The following is a 13,959-nucleotide window of genomic DNA, read 5'->3' as shown; positions in this document are numbered from 1 at the left end:
AAGCACACGCGCCTGGAGCCCGTGCTCCACAACAAGAGAAGCCCTACAATGAGAAGCCCACGCACTGCGACGAAGAGTAGCCCCCGCTCACCGCAACTAGAGAAAGCCCGCATGCAACAACGAAGACCCAACGCAGCCAAAAATAAATAAATAAAATAAATTTATTTTTAAAAAAAAGATTAAATGAAACAATCATTATAACACACTTAGGATAATGCATGTAGCATGTAGTAAACTCTCCATTCATCTGTCCACCCATCCATCCATCTATCCTTCTATCCATCCATCTATCCATCCTTTCAACAAATATTTTTTGAGCAGCTTCTATGTGCCAGATACCGTTTTCGGCACTGGGGATACACAAATGAATAAAACAAAGTCCCTGCTCTCTGGAGCTTACCTTGTCAGGTGAGGGATAGACAGTAAAACCTTAATAAGATTTCAGAAAGCTCTATGAGGAAGATAAAACAGGAGGAGCTGAGAGTAAACGAGGTACATTCCTTTTGAGTGATCAGGGATGGCCTCCCAGGCTAGGAGACATTTAAGCAGAGGAGTGAATGGTGCAAAAAAGGTAACCAGGTGAAGATCTGGGGAAGATGTTCTAAGTAGAGGACACAGCAAGTGCAAGGCTCTGAGACTGAAAAAGCGCTGTTGCGATAAATGCTAGCCATTGTCGTCATATTTCTCTGATGCCATTTTTCTGTCTACGCGAATCATAATTAACCAGGGGCTTGACTTTGAGTGTGCCAGGTAGTCTATACTCAGTAATTACTCTCCCCATCAACATACAATATAGGAAGTGTCAATTTTTATTCACAGTCCTGCCCCGCGCAAACCCAGCATCAATTTCTCCCCCTAGGAACGTCTGGTATTGGAAAAGTCTTTATCACTGGGGGAAAAAAAAAAGAGAAAAAATCTTTTGTCTTGGAGTAAAAATGGAATATAAAGGAGACATATTGAAAGAGAGGGAGCTAGTAAAAAGAAAAAAAAAAAAAAAAAACCCCAGCAAGAGTAAAGTCCAGGAGACAAATCCACCCTGGGTCTGTGAAGAGCAGGCAAAGCATTGAACCAGCATCTTCTCTTCATGTGTTTTCAACCCGGTCTTCGTAAGCTGAGCCTGTGCAGCCCCCAGGCAGGAAGCCCGTGGCTATCACATCGCTCTGGTCAGATGCTAACAAGGGAATGATCAACTGTGACACAGCCGCCCCCATCCAGTGCATCTACATTACCTGGAAAGAAGCAATTATGCCTATTTGATTTTCCTGAAATGCTGGATCTGTCTCTATCACCTGTCCTGGCTCTTGAGAAATGCCCATTGCACAGCAGAGATTTGCCTTTATTTCCAAACTGAAAGTTTACAGAATACAAAGTGAGCCTGCAAGATGGATTTGCATTCTCCAGAGGCCTGTCTGGCCAGACAAGAAGGAAAACCAGGACACTGTTAGAAACAGGAAGGAGGCTGAAGGAGAGGGACAAACATATAGGATCTGATGGGACCGCCACAGTCAAGTTCCTGAAAACCCAGCCAGGAGATTTTCCTGGGTTTAGGTTTTTGAGTCTCAAAGGTGAGAGAAAAAAAAAAAAATCAATAAAAGGTACTGTGTATATTTATATACTCTGCTGGCACTATCAACGGTGACACACACATTTTTCAGACCATGAAGAACAGCCTATATCTGCATAGAAGTACACACCTGTGGGCTATTCTAAGACTTTCATATTTGGTGACCCTATGAGCACCTGAGTCCTTTGGAATCAGCAGGTTTACCTGGAGTCAGACATGTCTGAGTTTGAGGGAGTCAGAACTCCCTCCTATATGTGTCACCTCTGAACTTCAGTTTCCTTGTCTATACGCAGCAAGGGATATTAGTAACTACTTCCGGGGCTTTTGTCATAGTAAGAGACAGGATGCATATTCAGTGCTGAACCAAGTACCCACGCTGTAGTAGGTGCTCAGTAAGCGGGAGGAATTATCATGTATTATACAGATTGTAAGTGAAAAGACACGGCCCAAAGGCCATAAAAAGCTCTTCTCTAACAGGATTTATTAAGTGTATTTCTGTATGCCTAGAACCAGAGGAAAGTCCAGCTGGGGTTAAGGGTATAGAATCAGTAAAACACCCAAGCCCATCAGGGACTTAGCCAGTCTAACTCATTTTCCATGTGACTCGCCTCACTTGAAATTAAGCAAGGCGGTACTGCTCTGTTCAGTTGTAGAAACATCCTCTAGCCCTTCGCCTTCCTCTCTTATCTCACCATTCTCTTCATAATGGAATACTGAAATACCAGGCACTGTCAGGTCCCTGCTGACCCATATACTGACCTTTCTTCCAGCTCCCCAGCCAAAGCCCAGCCTTTGTTCCCAGGAGGACAGGAGGGCGGGAGAAGAGGACTAATGTCTGAGGACCCTCTGAGGCTCTGTGTTTTTCCTTTACCCCACACTGTTCCCCAGGAGAAGCACCACCTGGCACCAGCAGGAACAGAGACCAAGGGGTTTCTCTTTAGAGATCACAGATGGACTTGAGTCCAGGAGCCCAAGGGAGAGTGGGCAGAAGTCGGAGAGCCCAGAGGCTGCCCCACTGACTCCTGTGCGATGTCTGTAAGTCCCTTGCCCTCTCTGATCCTTAATTCATCCATATGAAAAAGGAAAATAGGAAAAGTGATCTCTGAAAGCCCTCCCAGGTCTGCAGTTCCATCATTCTGTGGTAATAGCTTCCACACCCAAGAGATGATGGGCTGCAGATATCCTGGTGAGAATATAAGCTGACGTTTTCAAGCAGCTGCTTTAGAGTTTACTGTTCAATATCTCATTTAATCCTTGCAACCACCCTAGGAGTTTGTATCACTGTAACCCAAACTCCTACCCTAGCCTACAGGGTCCTCCAGATCTGGCCCCTTTACCCTCTCTGACCTTTTCTTGTGCTTCCCTTTACGAAGGTCCAGCTGCAAACATTCCAAACTCAGGTCTGTCTCTTATTCTCTGTGATTGCTGTTCCCCTGCCTGGGAGGTCTTTCCTCCTGATAGGTACACACGTTGCTCACTCTCACCCTGTGGTCAGCCAGAACGGCACCTCCTTGGAGAGAACTTCCTCAGTTTTAAATCCTTTCAAGCACGTATCACTCTCTAAAATCATCTTTCTTATTTCCTTATGCGTTTCCAGGTGTACTATCTGTGTTCTCCCCCTGGATTCTAAGGGGGATGAATGATGCAGATGAGTAAACGGAGGCTCAGAGGGGTAATGAAATTTGCCAACAGTCACCAATCAGTGACAGAACAGGGACTCAAACCCAAGGCTGTCTGACCTCTGGCTGGAGTTTATAACCACTTGACCACACTGCCTTTCAGTTCCGGGAACAGGGGATGCTTCCCAGCCGTAAGATTCGAAAGCAGCGGGAGTTCCCAGCCGGAGACACGATCTAAGTGCCAATGTCTGAATGTCTGTGAGCATTTCAAGTTGTTTCAAGAAAAGGCGACGTTAGCGGCACCATTAAAGCCTGCTGTTCCCCATCCCATCACTGCCATCCCCGCCTATTAAAATAATGGTATGAAAAATAAACAGGCTTTATGGACAATTTTATACAAATGGGTGCATTGTTTGTTTCTCTTACCGTTACCATGGCAGTGGTGTTCTCTGGATAACTTCATGTTTCTACATGATGGAAGGGAATGGAATAAAATTGCTTGTGGAAAAACTGTCAAACAAAGGCTTTTTCCTCTTCTGGATGCACCACCCCCCAGCACTCAGAGGCAGCCACGCTCTGAATACTTGTGCACAGGATCAAAACTGCCTCATAACCTAGAGCCTGCCATGGCTCCCTAGTGCCCATAATGTGAAGGCCAGGGGTCTTGGCATGGCTGTAAAGCTTCTACTATCTGTCTTCCTCTCCTGCCCTTTGTCCTCCTGTCTCATAGACCTGCCTGCAGGTAATCCCCCTCCTCATTTTGTCCCTCTCCCCTTGATGCTTCACACATCATACCGTTCCAGCCACCTGGGTTACCCTTCTTCCTTCCACATCTCTGCTGGGCCAGCTGCTACTCAGTTTTTCAAGTCACAGTTTAGGTCTGATCCTGTAACCTCCCTCCTTCCCCACCCATCCCACAATCTGGGTGAGATATTTTCCTCCCAATTTTTCCCATGGTCCCCTCAAGCGTAGCAGGATATGGTCACCCAGACACCACGCTGTTGGAGGACAGGAACGGTGCTTGATTTTAACAGTGTGCCAGGAGCACAGAGAGATGTTCAATAAATGCTTGTTGAAACAAATTAGAAAAAGAAAAAGCAGCTGGTCTGAGAGGCTGTCTAAAGGCACGTTGTCTGAGTGTCTCTCATTCTTTGGGAATAAATGTGGGGGGTTTAAATCAACACCCTGAGACAAAGCAGTGCCTTTCAACCCTGGCTGCACCTTGGAATCACCTGGGAGCTTTTAGGGATTCTGATGCCCAGGCTGCATCCCAAATGAATTACATCAGACTCTCTCTGGGAGAGAACTCGGGCATCTGCGTTCTTTAAAGCTCCCCAGGTGATCCCAGGGTGCAGCCGGGAAAAGAGCCACTGGACTCAAGGTTCTCAATCAGAGTCCCATTCACGGTTCTGTGTGAATGTGTGGGACCTGGGTCCAAGGACCCAGAGCCAGGACTGAGCCAAGATCCCCGCGCTGTGTGCATGGCAGGCGGCTAGGTGCTTTCCACGCTTCACATCAGAATCCTCTCTCTAACCTATGAAGTTGGCATCATGAAACTGAGACTCAGATACTTGTGAGATTGCCTGCGTTCCCATGTCCAGGCAATGGCAGAGACAGGATTTGAACCCGGGTCCATTTGAACCCGGTGTCCAGAGCCTATGCCCTTGAGTATTTCTTGAATGTAGGCAGGGTGGGGCAGCTGGGAGGAACTGCAGATGTTAGAAGTACCCTGGCCACCCAGGACAAGCTCACTGCAGAGGAGTTCCATCTGCCTCTCTCAGGCTTGGGTAATGCATTTCCCTCCCTCTTTGTTCCTTGTTTTTTCTTCTTCTTCTCCCGCCTTCTGTCCCTCCCTCCCTCTGCCTCTCTCCTTCTCTCTGTGTGTGTCTCTGTCTGTATCTCTCTCCCTCCCTGCCTCCCCCCGTCTGTCTCTCTCCCTTTTTCCCCCACCCTCAGTTCTTCTGGAGCAGTGGCTGGGAGCAGCAGAAACAGCCGGCAGCTGGGGCTGCCCGAGGTCCCTAATTAGAGCAGCATGGGAGCTGGGATGGGGGAGGGGCACTGGTGATTACAGACCACTCTGTGAGGCCACAGCCTCAGCAGTTTCCAGGGCTGGGATGCAGCATCCCCAGGGTGATGGTTTAGGATTGGAGGATGAGTGCTGGTGCTCCCCACACACAGCACTGACTTGGCATCCAAAAGGCTTCTTTGCACTTGTTTTCCAGCTGATGTTTATTGTGTGCGTTTTAAGTGTCAAGTCCTGTCTCCACAACAGCCCTATAAACCAAGTCACCTGCAAAATGGAATTTGGAAACAAGGACAAGAGAACACACGTTTCCATTTTCCAGGTTTTACTCAAATCTCAGTGAAGTCTTCCCTGACCAACGGGTTTTAAATTGCAAGCCCTCTTTATCCCACCCCTGACACCACATGCTACCCATCCTCCTGTACTGCTTTATTTCTCCACATACTACTTCTGAGCATCTGATTACTCTATATTTTTATTGTTTGTGTTATTTACATCTGCCTCCTCCAAACAGAATATCAATCTCACAAAGGAGAGCTGGGAAAGCAGGTCTGAGGACAGCATGACAGCAGTTCTGGGAATCTAGGAAGCTGGGATCCTCCCAAGTCCTTTAAAGAGGCTGCACTTGATATGAATCACTACCTGGGTTGGGTCATGTGACCACCTCTTGGACAGAAGAGGGTAAAGCTTTTTTTTTTTTTTTTTTTTGCCTGCGTTGAGTCCTCCTTGCTGCTTCCCCTCCAGGGAAGCCCCAAGAGGGTAAAGCCTTTTGATTGACAAGCCCACCAGGCCTGCATCTGATGAGTGGTTCTCAAAACAAAACAAAATTTTGGTCTGTTTTTTTAAGTCCTGTATCCCCAGCACCTAGATGTTCATTTGCCCATAACTGGCACTCACAGTATGTTTGTTGAATGAACAAATAAGTTTGCATTCTACTGGGACTTCCCTGGTGGCACAGTGGTTAAGAATCCACCTGCCAGTGCAGGGTACATGGGTTCGAGCCCTGGCCTGGGAAGATCCCACATGCCGTGGAACAGCTAGGCCCATGCGCCACAACTACTGAGCCTGTGTTCTAGAGCCCGCAAGCCACAACTATTGAGCCCGTGTACCACAGCTACTGAAGCCCGCACACTTATAGCCCGTGCTCTGCAACAAGAGAAGCCACCGCAATGAGAAGCCTGCACACTGCAATGAAGACGAGCCCTGGCTCTCTGCAACTAGAGAAAGCCCACACGCAGCAACAAAGACCCAATGCAGCCAAAAATAAATAAATTAATTAATTTAAAAAAAAAGTCTGGGCTTCCCTGGTGGCGCAGCGGTTAAGAACCCGCCTGCCAGTGCAGTAGACACGGGTTCGAGCCCTGGTCCAGGAAGATCCCACATGCCGCAGAGCAACTAGCCCATGCACCACAACTACTGAAGCCTGTGCTCTAGAGACCACGTGCCACAACCACTGAAGCCCACGAGCCTAGAGCCTGTGCTCCGCAACAAGAGAAGCCACCGCAATGAGAAGCCTGTGCACTGCAACCAAGAGTAGCCCCCACTCGCCACAACTAGAGAAAGCCTGTGTGCAGCAATGAAGACCCAACGAAGCCAAAAATAAATAAATAAATAAATAATTTTTTTTTAAAAAAGTGAAAACAAACAAAAAAAAGTCTGTTTTACTTAACCTCAGAGTTTTGTTTTCTTAGGCCATCAATCATAAATGTCATTCCAAACTTAGAGTAATAGGGCAACAGAGTCCAGCATGGTACCCAGCACATGACAGGGGCTTTGTCAATATTGGATGGAATTCATTATTATGTATTACTTAACACTCTTTGATGAAAGGGAGCTGATTCTGGCTAAATTCAGCCAGAAAAAGGTGTGAGAGCTTTGTCAGAAGAATAGGAGTATCTCACAGACCAAAGAAGAGTTGGGAAAGCAGGTCTGAGGACAGCATCACAGCAGTTCTAAGGACCCAGGAAGCTGGGACCCTCCTGAGTCCTTTAAAGAGGCTGCACTTGGTATGAATCACTACCGAGGCTGGGTCATGTGCCCACTTCTTGGACAGAAGAGGGTAAAGCCTTTGGATTGACAAGCCCACCAAGCCTGAATCTGATGAGTGGGTCTCAAAACAAAACTAAGTGTTGATACCAAAATAAAGATGGGTGTGAATTCTGGTCAGGGGAAACAATGGATGCCCATGATATTTGACATATCAATTCCATTGGGCACCCCAGTATGGGTAGGAGTCTATGTGGCTGTGAATGACCCATGCAAGGACCCTGTTATTTTGAGTTTTCCATGTTTCTTTCCCCCAGTCACCTGTGCTGTCCGAACAGTGAGGGGCCAGCCGTAGGTTGCATCGATGGGCATGAGCGTTATGGCAAATCTCTGAACTTAGAAGTCCCAGTTCCCCTCCAGTCTACCTGAAATAGGTTCTGGAAAAAAGGTGCATCAGTCAGTCTGGGAATGGCCAATAGCCAACAAGCCATTAGTGCATTCAGAGCAAGAGGCACAAGCAAAAAGGTGGATTTCATGGCAGAGACCAATCACTGTATTAATCAGCATAAGCTAGGTTATGCTGCTGTAACAAAGAAGCCTCAAACTTTCAGCAGCTTAATGCAACAATGGTTTACTTTCCACTCACACAAGTCCAACAGGGATTCCATTGCTCTCCAGGACAGCTGTCCTCCCTGCAGTGACTTGGTGATTTGGTAACTTCCGTCTTGCAGTTTTGTTATCTCTACATGTGGTTTCCCAGCCACCGCTCTTTAATTGCCTCCAAACGGAAGTGACATATTTCTGCTCACAGTCTACTGGTCAGAAGGGGTCACAAGGCCTCACTCCCAACTGCAAGGGAGGCTGGGAAATTCAGGGGACCACATGGAATATTTGATGAGCTCTACTATCTCTTCCGTATATACAGATGGCAGAAACACTTCCCGGCAACTAAGGTCATGACAGTGGGACACGGGCCTTGCAGGAGGCAGCACAGAAAAGCCTCTGAGTGAAGGCTGTAATTTGAAACCTGGAGATTCTTGCTTTTATATCTATACATGCCTGAGCTACACCACCACCAAAGCAATCTCTTGAGCGGATGGGACTGGATATTCGAGATGGAGATTCAACATGGCTCAAATGGCTAGCTCCATGCCAGGCATGACCCGCATCCCTTGTCACATACCCAACATCCCCTTGAAAATTGTGCTCATTTTACAAATAAGGAAAGAAATATAATGACTTGCCTGAGGTTGCATACATTATAAGTGGCACAGGTTAGAGAGCTACCTGAATCCAAACTCATGGTCTTTCCCCTACACCATGAAGCTCAAGAGTCATGGCAGATATTACAAGAGTCTTCTCTTCATTGGATGAAAATGGTAATGATGATGCTAATGGTGATAAAGATGATGGTGGTGATGATGATGATAATGACGATGATAACAACTGCTAATTATTAAGGTGTTACTTCACATTGAAAATGTGTAATCCCATTAATTCTCTCAATCATCCTGTGAGATAGGTTCTACCATTATCCCCATTTTGCAGATGAGGAAACTGAGGCTCAGAGAGGCAAAACAAAGCCTGTTCAAGACCACACAGCTAGTAAACAGCAGAGTTAAGATGTAAACTCGTGGTTGCCCTATTTCAAAGCCACTCCATCCTACAGAAAAGAGAATGATTCAATTCAATTGGTTGTTTTGTCTACATACCTCCAATCACCAAGTTTGACTAACTGTTTTTCTTTAAACCGATCACTTCTTGTTTAGTCATTTCTTAGATGTCTTCACAACTTGCATCTTCTTTCAAAACAGTTCTTAAAAGGGAACAAGAACAGTATGGTCTGCCCCACCTAGGATCCAGAAAACAAAGACAAACACCTTGATTATGTTCCCTGTAAAAAATACATCCTCACCTTTCTGTCCTTAACAAAAGACAGATGCTAATTAAAATTTTCACTAGCATTTACAGGCTCAGTTTTATTTGTACCAGATCTATCTGAATTTACTGTAGCCCTCTGATTAACAGGGAAAGAAAATCAATAAGCATACCAAAAAATTTGAATGTGTTATATGACTAATTCCAATTTTATGTTATAATCATGTTTTAATGTGGCTAATTACCATAATTAAGCTGCCTGTGACAGCACTGGCTGGGACAGAAGCTGTTACTATTCTAAGATAACTTGTCGAAGGCTTTTCCCAGATTTTGGGTGCAATTTGCCATTTGGCTGGTTTGGGGTGCTATGGGGGTGGGAACAGTGTGTGTGTGTGTGTGTGTATGTGTGTGTGTGTGTGTGTGATAGTTCTTGGAGCCCTAGCTCTGCCCAGGAGTGTGTGTGTGTGTGCGTGCGCGCGCGCGCGCGCGTGTGTGTGTGTGTGTGTTTGTGATAGTTCTTGGAGCCCTAGCTCTGCCCAGGAAAGCCTTGGCTCTAATGTTAAAGCTGAGCCAGGTACCATGTCCACGTCATTTATCAAATATTTATTCATTGAGCACTTACTATGTGCCAGGTCTTTTGATGCACTCTGGGAACATGGATGAAATTTTCTTGTCCACTGGGGTGAGTTAGCCATTTAACAATTAATTACATAAGAGGGAAATACCAGGTGATAGGAAAGTGGTTATCATTATCTACACATGCAACGTGATGGATAGGTCTGAAAAGCTTCCCGGAGGAAGCAAGTTCTTAGCTGAGACAATAAGAGTCTCAGGAGTTAAGCAGATAGGAGATCATTCGTAGGACATCATTCCTGGCTAAGAAAGCAGCATTTGTAGAGACCTCGAGTTGAAAGGAGGCTATCTACGTTTTTTTTCTTTCCTCTCTCCTTTCTTTCCCTTCCATCCATATGAAAAGTACCACTGACTATGTACCAGGATGTAGACTTCTAGCTCTTGACTCCGTTAGATGATGCAGCTCTTGCAGGAGCAGGTGAGGACCACATTGACTAGACAGGATTAACTCCTTCCTCCCTGAGAAAGAACAAAGAGGAGTTTGCAGATTAACTGCCAGGATATTCAACCACAGGGATCTGTCGTTCCCAACCTTTAATAGTCCATGGGATCCAACTGTGAGACTTGCTGACCATGCAGACTCCTGGGCCCCACCCCAGGCTGTGGTTCAACGGGCCGAGGGTGGGGCCTTGGAATCTGCATTTTAACTGGTATGATGGTGATTCTGAAGCAGGTGGTCCACAGGGCTCTCTGAGAGGAACACCACTTGGGCCTAATAACCATCCTTTACAGATGGGACAACTGAGGCTCAGGGAGAGATTTAATTTGCAGTAACGTGTATGATCAGAACCCAGCCCTTCACCTCGCGGGCCAGAGCTGCCCTCCGCTAGAAGAGGGAAGACGTCATGAGCTCCCAGGTACTTGTGCATTTGAGGCACACCCTCTGTTACTCACAGGCACTAATGGTGGTAACGAACTAAGGCAACCTGAGTTCACCCAATAATTGCAAACGAGGCGAAAAGAGTAAATATAATCCTCATTAATGTAAAGCAACCTTCACTATAGAGATCTTATATGAATTTTAAGCACAGGCAGACTAACCACATCCTTTATTCATTTAGCTTTCAGGAAAAAAAAAATTTCAGAATGCTTATAAAATACACACAGTACGAGAAACCAAAGCTATATCAAGTTCCCCAAATTCAATGTACGTAACTATATACTTGCATTAAGATGAATGTGGACACAGGCACATACCCATCTAGCCACCTTACATAGTCACCTGGACAGAGAAGCAAGGGGTGAGGAAGAAAAGGTGTGAGAAAAAAATGTAGCAGGATGAAATAATACAGATGGTATAATGTTAATTGGATGCAGGATACAAAATTCTATATGTACATTACCACATAGGTATAAAAATAAAAAATGCAACTATACAAGTCCTGAAAAGAACAAAATAAGAAGAAAAAAGAATCTCCAGGTAATTAAATTTGGGGTGTTTTTTTTTTTTTAAGCATCACTCCCCATCCCCCTCCCCCCAACAAAAGTAAAGAAACTGGGGAGAAAAGAATATAAGAATGTAATAGCAAGAGAGTGAAAAAAAGAGTTTCTCTTCTGGTAGGCATCCCATGGGCAGGGATTCTACAACTTTCTTGGAAATGAGAATTATCTGGAGGGTTTGTTAAAATGCAGATTCCCAGGCTCATCCCTCAGAGATGTTGATTTTAAGGAGTTTCTCATGTAGTTCTGATGTACATTGTGATTAGGACACAATCTGGTTCCAGACAGTAAAGCCTGCCCTTAGCCCCTCTTCCACCCAGCACGATTTGATCAGGCCTGAAATCCCAGTTAGAATCTATTTCCTATAACAAGTCTATGTTAAAATGCAATCGCCATCTGGGGGGATCAGCTATTAAAATTGATCTTCATAAGACAGTGTGATGGGCTTCCCTGGTGGCGCAGTGGTTGAGAATCTGCCTGCCAATGCAGGGGACACGGGTTCGGGCCCTGGTCTGGGAAGATCCCACATGCCGCGGAGCAGCTGGGCCCGTGAGACACAATTACTGAGCCTGCGCGTCTGGAGCCTGTGCTCCGCAACAAGAGAGGCCGCGATAGTGAGAGGCCCGCGCACCGCGATGAAGAGTGGCCCCCGCTTGCCACAACTAGAGAAAACCCTCGCACAAGAAACGAAGACCCAACACACCCATAAATATATAAATAAATAAATAAATAAATAAATAAATAAATAAATAAATAAAAAGACAGTGTGATAAGGTGAATCAGACCTTTAGAACTTTTCCTGATACTGGGTTCATGTGCTAAGAAAAGCAAATATTTATCGACTGCTTATGTGCCCAACGCTAAGAGCTTTCAACATTCCAGGAGGTACTACTCTGATTATCACCATTTTCCAAAAGAGAAAACTGAAGCACAGAGAGGTTAAGTAATCCACGCAAGGTCACACAGCTAGTAAGTGGAAAAGCCAGGTTTTGAACCCACATTATCTTATAATATATTAATATGTTACCTCTCCCCAATAGAGACAAAAGGAGATGACATTATGATTCTGGGAATCCAAAATGAGGGAAAAGACACAGCAAGAGAAGGTAAAGTAGGAATCCAAACCAAGTCTGATAACCATATTTCCCAAGCCAAAATTCCTGTATGTGGTTAGACAAAGAAAACTTCTCTTTTCCATTTAGCAAAGGTCTGAAGATGTGACCATGCTTACTCATCTTCTTAAGGAATAGGATATATTGAAATGAATAAAACTACGTGACTATATGGAAATGGGACTGGATCTCTCAATCAGGATAAAGATATGGGCTCCGGGTATGGAGGGTACAAAGGCCTGGGGTGGGTCTGTAAAGAAATTAGGATATACCCTCGGAGTGTTTTATTTTAAGCTCTCTGATATCAGGCAGACTTTCCCCGTAATCTGATGCTGTAAAGGAAAGTGCTGAAATATACTAGATGAATCAGAAGTATCAAGATGCCAGTGGTGTTGCATTGTATGGATAGATCGCAATTTGTCTTCATCAACTCACCTGTATGATGGGCATTCAGGTTGTTTACTTTTTAGCTATTACAAATAAAGATGCTACAAGAATTTGTTCAAAAGTCTTGGTGAGGCATGTGTTTTCGTTTCTCTTAGGTAAACCCCTAGGAGCGGAATGGCTATATCATACAGTAGGTGTATGTTTAACTAATTAAGGAACAACAAGATGGCCTTCCAAAGTGGTTGCATCATTTTACATTTCTGCTAGGAGCTTGTAAGAGTCCCAGTCACTTAACACCCATGCCAACCCTTGGTATAACTCAATTTTCTAATTTAAGCCATACAGTGGGTGTGTAGTGGTTTTAAGTTTCATTTCCTTAATTACTAATGATGATGAACATCTTTTCATGTGTTTATTTGCCATCCATATATCTTCTTTGGTGAAGTATACGTTCAATTCTTTTGCCCATTTAAAATTTGTTTTGGGGGAGTCCCCTGCTGTCCAGTGGTTGGGACTCTGCGCTTCCACTTCAGGGGGCACGGGTTTGATCCCTGGTCAGGAAACTAGGATCCTGCAGTCCGCACGGCACGGCCAAAATTTTTTTTTAAAAAATTATTTTTGTATTTTTAAATGATTGTGTTGTAAGAGTTCTTCATATATTCTAGAGACAAAACCTTTGTTGGATACATGTTCTCTAAATATTTTCTCTCAGTTTGTGATTTGCCTTTTCATTTTCATAAGTGTATCTTAAAGAACAGAATATTTAAATTTCGATCTTATCCAACTAAATGATCTTTTACAGTTTGTGATTTTTTTGTGTCATATTTTTCAAACTTTTGCCAAATCCAAGTCCACAGAGATTTTCTCTTATGTTCTCTCCTGGAAGTTTTATAATTTCAGCTCCTACATTTAAGTCTATTATCTATTTTGAGCAATTTTTGTATCCGATCTGAGGTAAGAGTCAAGGTTCTTTCATTTATTTATTTTGCATATAGCCATCCAATTGTTTTAGCACTATTTGATGAAAAGATCGTCCCTTCCCCATTGAATTGCCTTGGCAACACCACTGCAAATCAATTGATCATACATGTGTGGGTCTATTTCTCAACTCTCTATTCTATTCCATTGATCTATATGTCTGTCTTTATGTCAATACCAAACCGATACTGTCTTGATTACTGTAACCTTATAATACATATTAAAATCAAGCAGTGTAGGTCTTCAACTTGGTTCTTTTTCAGAATGATTTTTGCTCTTCTAGGTTCTTTGTTTTTCCATATGAATTATATAATCTTGCTGTAAATTTTTGCAAAAAGT

The sequence above is a fragment of the Balaenoptera physalus genome (assembly GCF_965194825.1).
Source record: "Balaenoptera physalus genome assembly, chromosome: 12".
In the NCBI taxonomy this organism is placed as follows: domain Eukaryota; kingdom Metazoa; phylum Chordata; class Mammalia; order Artiodactyla; family Balaenopteridae; genus Balaenoptera; species Balaenoptera physalus.
The sequence above is the reverse complement of the archived record's forward strand: the minus strand, read 5'-3'. Positions refer to the sequence as shown.